This window comes from Blennius ocellaris, assembly GCF_963422515.1.
Source record: "Blennius ocellaris genome assembly, chromosome: 12".
Classification (NCBI taxonomy): Eukaryota; Metazoa; Chordata; class Actinopteri; order Blenniiformes; family Blenniidae; genus Blennius; species Blennius ocellaris.
This window is the reverse complement of record NC_137661.1, coordinates 19,565,171-19,578,257: the sequence shown is the minus strand read 5'-3', so window position 1 is coordinate 19,578,257 and position 13,087 is coordinate 19,565,171. Positions and strand designations below refer to the sequence as shown.

General features: G+C 40.0%; 1 protein-coding gene across 3 annotated transcripts in view; it reads right to left on the bottom strand.

Moving 5' to 3' along the window:
• ddr2a (discoidin domain receptor tyrosine kinase 2a) overlaps positions 1-11,984 on the bottom strand; it is a 35,887-nt gene extending 23,903 nt beyond the window's left edge. For 2 of the 3 annotated variants that reach the window (XM_080506697.1, XM_080506698.1), the window contains exon 1: positions 11,846-11,984. The gene's annotated coding sequence lies outside the window, so the exon portion shown is untranslated. The remainder of the gene's footprint in view (positions 1-11,845) is intronic. The other variant, XM_080506699.1, reaches the window with a different exon arrangement.
• Between the last annotated feature and the right edge of the window lie 1,103 nt (positions 11,985-13,087).

Sequence of the window (13,087 nt, the reverse complement as noted above, 5' to 3'; positions counted from 1 at the left end):
CAGTTAATGTCAAGGTGTATAAATCCACAAAGACTCTGCAAATTTTCTGCAATAACACCTTCGGAGCCAAAATAAGCCTGTCTGAGCTAATTATTCATTCGTTTTTGTTTTGTTCAATAATAAGCTCTTGATGGGAAATAATTAGGAAATGTTTAATGGTGTGAACATCCACCAACGTGACTGCTATTACAGGACTACATGGGTATTTTGTTAATATTAACTTCCAGGTGAGAGCACTTTAGCTCAAAGTACCTGATTTAACCCTCAAATAGTGACTAATACAACTGTGAAGATTAAAATTCAACTTCAGGTGGAAAAAAAAAGATATTAGCCGAGTCTGATCTCCTATCTTTAAAGGAAGCCAACTTTCATGAAAGTCTATACCGGCACACAGTCCATGTACTCCATGCTCACGTTTATCAAAATAAACCACGGGCACTTCCATGAGCTTTCAAAACAGGAATAAAAAAAATAAACCAGAGCAGAAAGAGTATAAAGAACTCGAAACAAGGCCTTCTAACACACACTCGCATGTCTGACACATTTCAATGTGCCTTGGGGAACATTTTTCATCATATATAAATCTATAAAGCATCCAAAATTAATTTAGCACACAGTGAGATGATAAGATGGGAGCAAAAATAAGATTACATGGACAAAGCGCGACTTTACCTGTAGAGGAAGAAAACTGACATAACAGAGTTGAATTTTGCATCAAGTCCCTCCTATGTTGAAATCTACCTAGAAGTCATAAATAACCAAGTAATAATGCACAAAGAATAGACAACTAGATGCACAACTCCAGAATACCTTCTCGATTTCCAAGCGAAATATCATGAACTACATGTGGGGGTAAAGAAACTCCTCATCAAACATATCAAGGATCAGTACGACAGTTAGCGTAATCATTCCATGAGGTTTCTTGTTAATTATTTATGTTCATTCCAAAAACAACACAGTCAACTACAGTGTTACATCCTGAAAAAAATCAGATCTTTACTGTATTTCAAGGGACTAAAAGCATCTATTTAACTGACAAGTGCTGGAAAAATCAATCCACATTTACCACCTGTACCTCTTTATTTGTTGTGCAGAAAGACATGGGAAGAGAGCTTTCATTTTGTTGGTGTTATTTTGCTTTTGCATTTGACTTAGTAAATGAGATTATTATTATTAAAAAAAAAATCCCCATTAACATTAAACTGCTATGAAGTGGAGCCAGTTAACATTTCTTTTTATACAATTGTAGTATCATGTCTTTATGCAGTTCATCTTATTCCAGTCAAAAAAATAAAAACCTAAAGCAGTATATAACTTGTGGTCAAAGTAATAGTTTGCTGTATTGTGCTCTGTTACATTCCTGCTACAACCTTGGTGAGACTGACAGCAGTTTTGAAAACATACAGTATATAGCCAGCAGCTCGTCAGCTCAGCTCTGCTAAAAGCCTGGCAGCAGTAAATCAGTATTTACAAATAACCCTCTGATATCACTGTAATTGTGTTGTAATTTGGGGTAATTGTACTTTTATGACTTCTAAAGTACGCAATTTGACATATACTTAAGTACAATTTACACCATATAATCTACTTATGAGAAACAGGAGTTGCTACTGCGTACACCCACTATGTCGATTAGATTTCACCTTTGGAGCTGCATTTCTGTATATTAAATGTTTATTACTTTATAAGAGACACTGCTGGCTTTTGTTTATGTTTATGTTTATTCTAGTGTGTCAGAAATGTGTCAACGCGTATCAGAACCCCCCCACACACATACGCACACACGCACACACACACTCACAAAATAGACAACTAAAAAACAGACATTCATTACAATTTAAGCAAACGAACGAGTCACAATGACAGACAGACAACAAAGCAAACACGCAGATCAAATAAAAGGCCCAAATTATCTGCACTGGCTCGGCCGAGTCACGACCCCCTTCATGTGAATGGAGGGAAAGTATTTCATAGAAACACCCAATGGATAAAAGTATCTCGAGGTCTGAGTACTTTGAATTTTCAGATCTGTGTCAAACTGAGCCTTTTAGTTTCTGCCTTTACCTTCTTATATGGTGTAAATTGTATTACTTTTCCCATCAGCAACAAAGTGTTACTGTTCTGAACCTTCACATTCTCAACGAACAACATCACAGCATAACATTCATTTACGGTGTTGCTTTCTCACCAGGGATCCCATATAAAAACAAAAAAACTTGTGGTAAATGGTCCCGAGTGTGGTGAGAAATTACTGTATCTACTGTACCAGAGGGAGTTACGGTATGTCGCTTTACATTTAACACAATACCTCACATGTCAGGTTTCCATATATATGGCGTCTGGGTTCAGATATATTTACTGATATGCTGGACTAATGCACGTCATCCCAGCACCACACACACACACACTGCACAGACGTTACGTAGCCGAGACAGAATAACCTTTAATCAAGCTGACTGGACCTTTGTTCAGAATCGGACAGGATATTATAAACACCCAATGCTGATATGCAGCAGGCAGATTTTATTGTATCCACTTGGAGCAAAACGACATGAGTGTCTCTTTCTGGTGTACAAGAGAGAGTCTGTACCCCATAAATGTCAAATCCCTCCTGGCTAGTTGAGGAAGTGGTGAAGGACAGATACTCCGCTGAGGAACCCACTCTCTCTCTCATGTACGCGCACACACACACAGCAAACAGTTGGTTGGATTGAAAACACGAGATACATCCATGATTGTCTGAATTCAATTTAACCCACAGGAAAAGTGAAGCATTCGAATCAGAAAACCAAGCCTCTGCGGACCGACGTTCACCTTTGTGGTTGCTGGCCTCACATGCCTTGAAACATACTTGTGCATTTCAGTAAGAGCTCGGTCCCAAGTGATCCTGCAGATCGCTGCCGGATGGTAATTTGATGTCGTTTTCCCGGTCATTCTTGTTTGTGTAAATAATCCGAGTGATGGGCCGTGCACACAGAGCAACATTGGTGAACCACCAGGTCCTGCAGCCTGGGAAAGCCTGTAAAGTCAACACACAGGTTTACTTGGCACTTTTCCCTGTCTCTGTCTCTCTTTCTCACTCTCTCTCTCTCTCTCTCTCACACACACACACACACACACACACACACACACACACACACACACACACACACACACACACACACACACACACACACACACACACACACACACACACACACACACACACACACACACACACACACACACACACACACACACCAGTGTCAACATATGTGGCTTTTACAAAAACCTCTGCGAGAGAAGAGCAGTATAGACTCCCAGGCTTGAGAGAGAGACTGAAAACTTCTCGTTTCAGCCACCAAAAACTGATGTTTGATGTCGGATCCCAACTGAAAGCAATGGGGAGAAAAGCACAAAGGCCGGAGAAGAAGAAGGGCATTGCTTTAATAATCACAGCACTGACCCAAGGGAAATAATTTCAAGCTCAACACTTAGCTGATCAGTAACATTTTATTGTCCTGGTTAAACATTTAGAGGCCAAACCAGTAGGAAATTTATAAAAATGTCGGGGGGGGGGGGGAAATTATTTGAAAATACTTCGAAATCAGTGTGAATAAACCACTTTTGTACCACTTTACACATTTAAAATCATTCAAAATGTCTGAATTACTGTGAAATATTGTAGATATGACTTGTTAGGTGTCTGTTCATTCAATTTTACAATTGGAAGAAAAAAAATGACCGTTAGCAAATACGGCCTCATAAAAGATAAAACGCGTGTACGCATGGGTCGTGGGAGACTTTTCTCCAGGTACTACAGCCAAAAACACACATTTGATTCTTTGTAAATGCTGTTGTAATCAAATGATTGAATTAAGGAGATGCATCAGGATACGGTCAAATCCACGCCAGTTCAGCGTCACCAATATAGTACGAAGTGAACACACGCATAGGAGAAACACGCAAAAACCCCACACAAAAAGGCTCAGACTTGAACCGTGACCGTGCTCACCACTTCACCACTGTGAAATACAACCTGGTCCACTCATCTCCAGTCCAACCTCAAAATGTAAAATTGTAAAGTTGCTGTCAATGATCTCACCACCAAGTCTCTAATGAGTTGATCCCATTTGATCTCATCTTAATCTAAATGTGAAGCAGACATAGACTAGTAAATGTAAATACACCAATAATACTAGAAAGTTCATTATAGTAGTACGGTAAACTATTCAGTGTAATGCTATAGGCATCCACTGCCAGTAAGCTACAATAAAGTTTACTTCTATAATGTAGTGTGTGTGTGTGTGTGTGTGTGTGTGTCTGCATGTGTGTGTGTGTGTGTGTGTGTGTGTGTGTCTGCATGTGTGTGTGTGTGTGTGTGTGTGTGTGTGTGTGTGTGTGTGTGTGCGTGTGTGTGTACAGTTAGAACAGATTGTGATTGGTATCCAGAGTACCCATATGCTATGCGCAATAACATCCACATGTGCTTTCTATTACTTCCTCTTGCATTCCCCTCCAGGCGATAATATAGGAGCACAGATATTTTATTTTTATGAGAAGACTCATAGTCCAAATCACATTTCCCAGTCGAACGCTGGTGGAGCCATGTAAATATAGCCATGTAAATATACATCAGTAAATCAGAAAATGAGGTGCAAAAAAACAAAAAACCCCATACATGCGCACGCACACACGCAATTCACGAAGAAATCTCCACAGAAAACCATCTCCTATTGGGTAAACACGACACTGAGAGGAGCATTTTGCTTCGGGCCACATGCTGAATTGTTGAATAGTTTTCTCCACATGTGCACATGTAATGATATACAGAGGAGAGGGCAGGTTTTGATTCCATGACACTGCGAATAAAAACATGATTTTGCTTTGTTAGCAAAAGTTTTTAAGTAACATGAAGCCAAAGCTGAAAGTCTATGGTGCTGCACTGCTTCACATGCGAGAGTGGAAATAGCCGGCCCTGCCCAGTATTGTCACATATTCTCTTCTTTTACATCATGTCCTGCTGTAATTCCGCTCCTAAAGGAAGTTCAGGGGTCAAATTGTGCAACAGACTATGAGACAGCCTGTATTTTCTTCTGAAAAATACAATTTTATAACATAGTTGCATCCCCAGAGTGTCTCTAATAAAGCTGAGGTCAATTATTTATCCAAAAAAATTCTACAATATTTTGGGGCCTTGCCTTCAACAGGTTAAATTGATTAAGTTCTCTCAGGATGACCTGCTGGACATTTGAAAGTGAAAGATGTGGACAGTTTTCTCTGTTTTTTAATGACTGATGTGTCTTTTTGTTTTGTTTTGGATAGGGGTGTGGGTTCTATGTGTGTATGTTTTGTTTGATTATTTTTCAGTTTTGCTGTTTGATTATATCTAACCGACTGGTCCGTTTGAGAAAATCCAATAAACAAATAAGAAAGAAAAGCAAAAAAGAAAGAAAAGCTGTGGACCCTTTATCCAATCTATCACAGATTACAGTGAATCCAAACACCAGTGGACACATCCAGGTTCACCAAAACAAAAGAAAAATAAGTACCTCCTGAAAGTGTCTTCAGTCATATTCAGTCGATCAGACTTACCAGTGGTGACGGCTGCCATGTAACGTGTTGGCTGAACATTGGCACCTATTTGAGGTTAAATCTCTTAGGCGTCGAATCATCAAATTATAGATTGGAAGATGATCTACTGTACCAACTGAGTCACACTATGACATTTGCCTTTTCTCACTGGGCCACAGTCACTGCTTTATGTGAGGTTTGACTGGTTCAAACCTGCAGTTGGGCCTCTGGAGAACTTTGTGACATGTGTCCATCAAGATGCTTGTAAAAAAAAAAAAAAACAACAACAACCATCAGCTCATATTTAAGAGCCACACGGGGGAAATTAAGAAAAACAACAAGTCTACAAATTGATCACAGCTTTTTACTTGCAGAAATCTACCAACAGAGGTTCAGGCTGTTCATTGTGAGCATCCTGCAGTGACCGGGGCTGTGTTTGTTATGTAAGGAGAGCAGCCTGAAATCTGACTGGAGAACGGTTTTGATTGAATATCCAGGACTTGAACTTTACTGGTACACTGTCAGAATGGAAAATGTAGCAGCCCACGCCTAGAAACTTTTTCCTTTTCCGGCTCCGCAGTTAAAGCAGCGGCCCATCTGCTGCACACTGCAGAATCCCACTCAAACCATCGAACGAAAGGCGGCTGTCTCAAAGGATGTAATAACATTCAGAACATCAACATTTATTGCTAAGTGCAAACCTAATAGATATATCTTCATTTATTTTCCTACTCCTATTCCCATAGTGATACATAAATGTATCACAAGAGAATTACTATCAAAAGATGAACAAAACGTACCCTCCAAGAGAGGTTGTACAGCACTTGAGTAAACGTAGCCAGTTGCTATCCACCTTTGTTAACACAAAAGATGACAGCACAAATAATCAACTGAAAGGACACATAAATAGCGTGGCTGTCATAAGTTAGTCTACAGTCTGATAAATCAGCTGTGACGTCTCTTTCACCGCACAGATTGTCATTTTTGCCCTGCAGCAAGTCATGAGGTCCTTTTGATGCTGAAATATTACCTCAGATCCGCCCTGGCAGCCCATAATTTAGGAGAGATCTGAGTGACCACAACTTGGGGGAAGAGATAATAAGCATCAGACAAACAGATAAACATAAAGAGTGCCTCGTGTAAACAGTTGAAGTATGACAAGGAATCAGAAACACCAATGCCACATTTGCAAACCGAGTCAAGCCTCGAGTTTGTGACTGCTGAGCGACAACGAGCACTTGTGTTTTATATGCTTCATATTCCTTTTTTTTTTAATACAATCTATCTCCTTTCAAAGTTTAGTCACCACTCCACAATGGAAAATATCTCAGCAAAAGCTAAATATCTGGTTGTTCAAAATAATAATATTTTTTTTTTTTGTAAATCACTGTATTTTCTCAGAAGTGAACCTGAAGCCAGAGAAAGAAAAGAAAGAGAGGAAGAAGAGGGACAAACCTCGCCGGCAGGTTTAATCAGGCTGCATGTAACCTAATCACTGTCAAATGTTAGTTGACGAGTGGGGCTCTGGTTCGGCCAGGGTCGAAGTTCACGCACGTGTGGGGATACAAAGTCAACAGCGTGGTATTTTAGGCACGATGTTCCCTGAAATGGCACTATTTATACCAAATTACAGTGTGCACCTCGGCGAGTGAGCGTGCAGCTGCTTCTCTCCTGCCAGAAGCATTGATTTGAACACACTTCCAATCAAACAACGTCGGCGTCGGGTTACAGCTAAAGCTACTTAAGTACCGGGTGCCTCTTCTTCTGCAGTGTTTTGAATGAGGGGGGTGAAATTACAGTCCTTGCTGTGGTGTGTGATTGGGGTCTGTTTGTGAGGTTTTGTTTTGTCGGCCTCCATGATCCTGAAGGAACTGTTGTTAATTGAAAAGACATGTCACAAAGATGTAGTGGTGAGACACTTGTAATACTCCCCATTTACCCATATAGCAGCGCATGCGCGCATCAAATAGTAAATGACTGCGGGGCATCTGGTCAAATTGAACAAAGGAAATATGAGTACAGAATCTGCTGTGCAATAAAACCCCTTAAGCAAAACCCTGAAGCAAGGATTCACTCTGCTTCGAGAAAGAGTACCATAAAGACAGTTTCCTCTTTACAGAAATTCATCCCAACCAGGAGACAACAAAGAAAACTTCACTGAAAAATCCACACCCACACACTCTTACACTGTCATAACCGCTCATTGTGCAGTCACCAGTGCATTCCTTGACTTCAATCGTGTGGTAAACCCGTGAATTTTCATTTAATGCGTTACGCAATTTATGTGGTTGACTTGTACTTATAAGTCTTCTTTGTTCCTTGCAGCACAATTATAAGAACAAAAAGCATGTGGAGTTGGATGGAGAGGGGTGACAAGATCACAAGACAAGAGCAAGTTCCTAAAACGCCTACTCAGAAGAATCACAACATGTGACAACCCTGTGCTGCAGATGAAGTTTTAATCTGGGATTGTCATTAGAATGTTGAATGACAGTATGGTTCCAGATTACCTACATAAAATCACATTTTACCCGAGGGCTTATTAGACAGATTAAGCAGTTTACTCATTATTGTTTATGATGATCACACTTAACAAAACACAGTGTCAACTGTCTCCTGTTTATAAAATAAGGTCAATCACAACACTAAAGTGGGTTACAACTCTGTAGCAACTAGCATACCTGTTACACTCATCTTTGTTCAGTGTGGCTTCTTATATAATGTCAATTTGTCTTCATTACATTTCCAGTACATCAAGTTCTAAAATTGTTCGAAGTCCTCTGGCTATAGATTTGTGCTCATGGCAAAGCTTCATTATTTGTTTTAATGTATTTCTTTCATTTAATGTATTTCTTTTAATAATATATTTCTTATTTCTTTGTAAAGCTTTATTGTATTTCTTTGTAAAGCGCTGTGAATTGCCATGCGTTTGAATGGCACTCTATAAATAAATTTGCCTTGCTTAAATAGCTGGCTTTAATTAAATTAAACATGTGTCAACAGAGATGGGACTCCTGAGCAGGTCAAAAGTGTGCAGGTCCTTTATTATTTTGGATAAATGGTTTCTATACCTTTACATCAACAGCTCTGTGTAAAATGCTTGGGGTGTGAGGATTTATCCCTCCACCAGCACACATGGTTATAAACCTACACAATAAAGCTCACTTGTCAATCGATGATGACAATCGGGATTAAGCAATAAAAATCATTCTCAAATGTGTGCCAATATGAGGCTTTATTTTGAAAGTCAGACTGAACGGTTCTGTCTTTAGAAAACAAAAAGATGTGAAGGTCTTCATAGGCCTAGAACTCTGGGCATGCTGCTCATGTGTTGATACCAGTTTTGTGTTTGGTTGCTGTCATTTGGCCAAAGCAGCGTGATTTGTGTGTTGCAGCCAGATGTGTACTGTTGGATACCAGCAATGAGCTTTGGAAAGTGACTTTACTCTGAATCGAAGGTTCACTTTCAAGTGGGAGCAACATCTTGTGTCAAAGCAAGATTTCACTGCTTCAGCCGTCTTCACAGTCTTGAATATATTCAATTATCTCATATTAGTGGTGTTGGCTGTAATTCTCAACCTTCATTTGGAGCAATTCCATTGACATTTCAATTCAATTATATTTGTCAAAGGCCAAATGGAACAGTTATTTCTGTTTGGTGTTTGGTGAGGGATTCAAACCCGGGTGTGGGCAGGGGGCAAACATTCTCTATTCACTTCAGCAGACAGAGATCTAGTCTCTACAGACTTCAATTTACGGAAAGAGCAAGATAGAGGATTGAACCACTGTCTGGATTGGAAGATGACCAACACTACCAACTGAGCCACAGCTGCCCAAATCAGAGGGTTTTATGGAACTGTTTCTTGACAGCCATTTCAATTTCACAATTCAGGTTTCCCTCATTCACAAACACACACATGTGCACACACACTGGTGACAGCGAACAAGCAAGTTGCTCAATGTCCACTGACAGCAATTCAAGGCCTTGGCGTCTTGCACCGGGACACTTCCACACTTGGACAGAGTAAAAGGGAGTATCAAACCATCGACCATGCGACTGGAAGAAACCAAGTGAGCCTCAGCTTGCCTGCATTCAACGCAAACTCTAAAATCTGAGCAATATCAAGAAGCACATGCACATGCACATACCTTTAACTCACTGCATCTGTAGGCTGAAGCATTTATCTTAGTGTATGAATGTAGATACTACATGTCAAGCAACATGGATCAACATATCAAGAGACTAATCAATACCACATTTCCAAAGCTGACACAAAACTACATTTCAAACTCCCCAGCCTGAGCTACTTAGTCTCAGTTTCAAATGTAGTCTCCCAACAGATACTGGTGGACACTGGTGCAAAGATTCCACCAGCAGTGATTTCGACCCTCTGAGGACGAGAAAAGACATCGTCCTCACCTGTAATCTCCATCAGATTAAATTGAAAATCACACACGAGTCGACAATCTACTGAGATCTCCTGCTTCAGCCTGTAGAGTGATGCAAGTTTTTTTTTTAATAACTTGAATAAGCCCACACTTGCCCAGAAGAAAAAGAGAATGAACATTAAAGTCTCACACAGCAGTGATTAGAGCTGTGGCGTTCACCCAAAACAATTGACTGCAACTTTTAAAAGTCTCTTTTTCGATAGGCTTTCAGGACAATTTCCCCAAATTGAAACTACCACACAATGCCAAGTGGAAATGACATTTTGTCATTCAATATGTAGCCTTGCTAAGAGAAGTGTAACTTGTAGTAGACAAGCATTTGATTGTTTAATTCGTAAATTAAAAACCAAAATTGGATATCTCGCAGAGTGATTCATTATATGAGAGTCCCTGAAATAAGACCTTTGGTGTGTTGGTGTTGCTGGTGCCTGCAGGATGATAAACTGTCTGATATACATCAGGTGCACATCGGTTTTTATTCCAATTACGGCTGAATAACTAAAACCAACGGTCCAATATGAATAATCATGTGAAAGTTTCGCTGCACACTGCTGATGACGCGTTTCAATAGAATCACTCCCACAGCCCAGAGTCGTGAAGGACCGGCTTGACCTTCCTGTAACAGTTATTCCATTGATCTGAGACACTTTTCCAGAGCTCACAGTTGACCGTTCAGGTCGTGGAGCAACACGGTTCAAATGTCAGAGCCGTGAGCTCATGGATATCTTCAACACTCCAGTGAGGCAGAAGAGAATCCTCTGTGTGAAACGCCTATCAGCCGCATGCCACAGGAGTATACCTGCATACCACCTACATAACACCTACGTACCACAGGAGAACACACACACACACACACACACACACACACACACACACACACACACACACACACACACACACACACACACACACACACACACACACACACACACACACACACACACACACACAAAAGGAGCACAAGCACTCAAGGGATGGGAATTTTTCTCAAAATCTGGAAACGACAATATTTCAGGTTTTGTTTTTTGGGGGGGGTTGTTTTTTCGGCATGAGAGAATCTGAGTGGCCATAAGTGAGTCATTTGTTAAACTCCTCCAAAAGAGTCCTGGAAACTACCAGGCCACAAGAAAGAAAACAAGAATATGAGCTTGATGCGAGGTCGTCGAAACACATTGTTCTTAAATCAGATAAGTTAAGACAGATAAGAGAAGTGAGGGTGCCACTGTGCCCAGCGGAGGCATATAAGGTGCAATGATTCCTGCTTTAAACAAAGTTAAACAAATTAAGATTTAACCCGTGCATTTTGTTATTTGCATCCTAAATAGGTGAACGACATTTTTGTACGTAGGCATCAAAATGGGTTGTTCAGAAACTAAATAGAATAACTTTCCTTCATTTACACTTGGTTTTCCAAGTGATTATAATTGAAATTTGTTGTTGTTTTAAACAGTGTTCAGAAGAAGGAATGAGCCTTCCCAAAATTTGCAGTCAACCACTGTAAGTAAAGAGTTTGTAATGGTTTCTCTTGAAAACAGCTGCATCTGCAGCGGAGCAGAGACGAGTCTGAATCTGACACTGCGGGACTCTCCTGTCCACTCGTCCCGTCTGCCGTGCAAACAGCAGCTACTTCACACACACAAAAGAAAAAAAGAACACAGAGTTCAGATATGCAAAGAGCAAATCACAAAGTGAAAAAACCTCAGGAAATATTCGAGGTTGTCTTCTTTCCCTTCAGGAGAGAGAGAGAGAGACAGAGAGTTTTAAGACTCAAGAGTCCCAACAAAGAGAAGCAAGTCAAGACAGGAGAAAAAGTTGAAAAGTGTCAAAGTAAAAGAGGACTTACTTGTAAGATGTTGTTTGTTTTTATCCTCTCAGACCATTTGTTGACAGATGATTTTAGATTATTCCAGAGAGACGGAGACGGCTGGATGTTCAAATCCCAGCCCTTCTTTCTCTCGCTCGCTCTCAGTCCCACAATCGCCTTCACCGGGACTCAATGGGCTGATGTAAGAAAACCCTGCAAGAAGGAAAAAAAGAGAGGTAGCAGAGAGAGAGAGAGAGAGAGAGAAGGAGAGAGAGGAGGGGGGGAACAGGGGAAAAAAAAAAACCTTCACATTCTGTGGATTTTTGGGAGCAAGCCAAAAGTCCCAGAATTCCACATGCCACACATAAGGTTTCAATTAAGGCCGAATCCAAGGCTCAATCAAAAAACTTTCTTCCTCCTGAAAAGAGCCTTTTCTTTTGACAACTAGAGGCCGAAGCAACTGTGATTGAAGGTGATGTTCGTGTCTCTGCCTTCAGGGGCCATTTATTTGTATCATAACAAACGTTCATAGGAAGTATAAAGACTATTAAATTGCTTCTGCAAAGTCAACAAACACGCCCATTAGGTTAAGAAAAAACAAACAACTTTGTTAAAAATACACATATAGGAAAAAGAAATACTGTTTGCAAATTCAAAGTGCTTCCATCCCAACTTTTCAAGTCCACCAAAAGAGTGTTGGAGATGATGTTATGCAGGGAATTTATGCGCCCCGAACTCTTTGACCAGAAGACAGAAATTCAACACTATTGGGAAATAACAGGATTTGATTCATAAGACATTGTGACCTCAGGTTTTTTTTTTTTTTTTTTTCTGAGCTTTGATGGGCAAACCTGCCTGCACGTCTAATGACAAATCCACATTGTAACGTAGTGACGTGACTCCACTGCCTGGACTGGCAGTCACTTCTGCTTTTCATAGTTTTTAGCAAATATTTAGCTATTTCCGGGCATCCATTAAAAAAAACTGAGTGTTTTTTTTGTGCGAGTTCACAGCACATCTGTATTATTATTGTTGAGTATATATTTAGAAAATGTTTAAGAATGAAAATTTTTCAGTTATTTGAGGCGTTTTTCGTAATGCGTGTTGAGGACATTTTTAGCAGGATTCAGTAATTGTATCAACTATAAGCATTTTATTAAAAAAAACAACTTTATAGAGCATGATTGTAATGTCACTACATTTGGCAGTAAATTATATCAGCAAATTATAGTTATCGACATTTCTTTGAGCTAGTTACCGGTTTTGCAGATGACACAGATG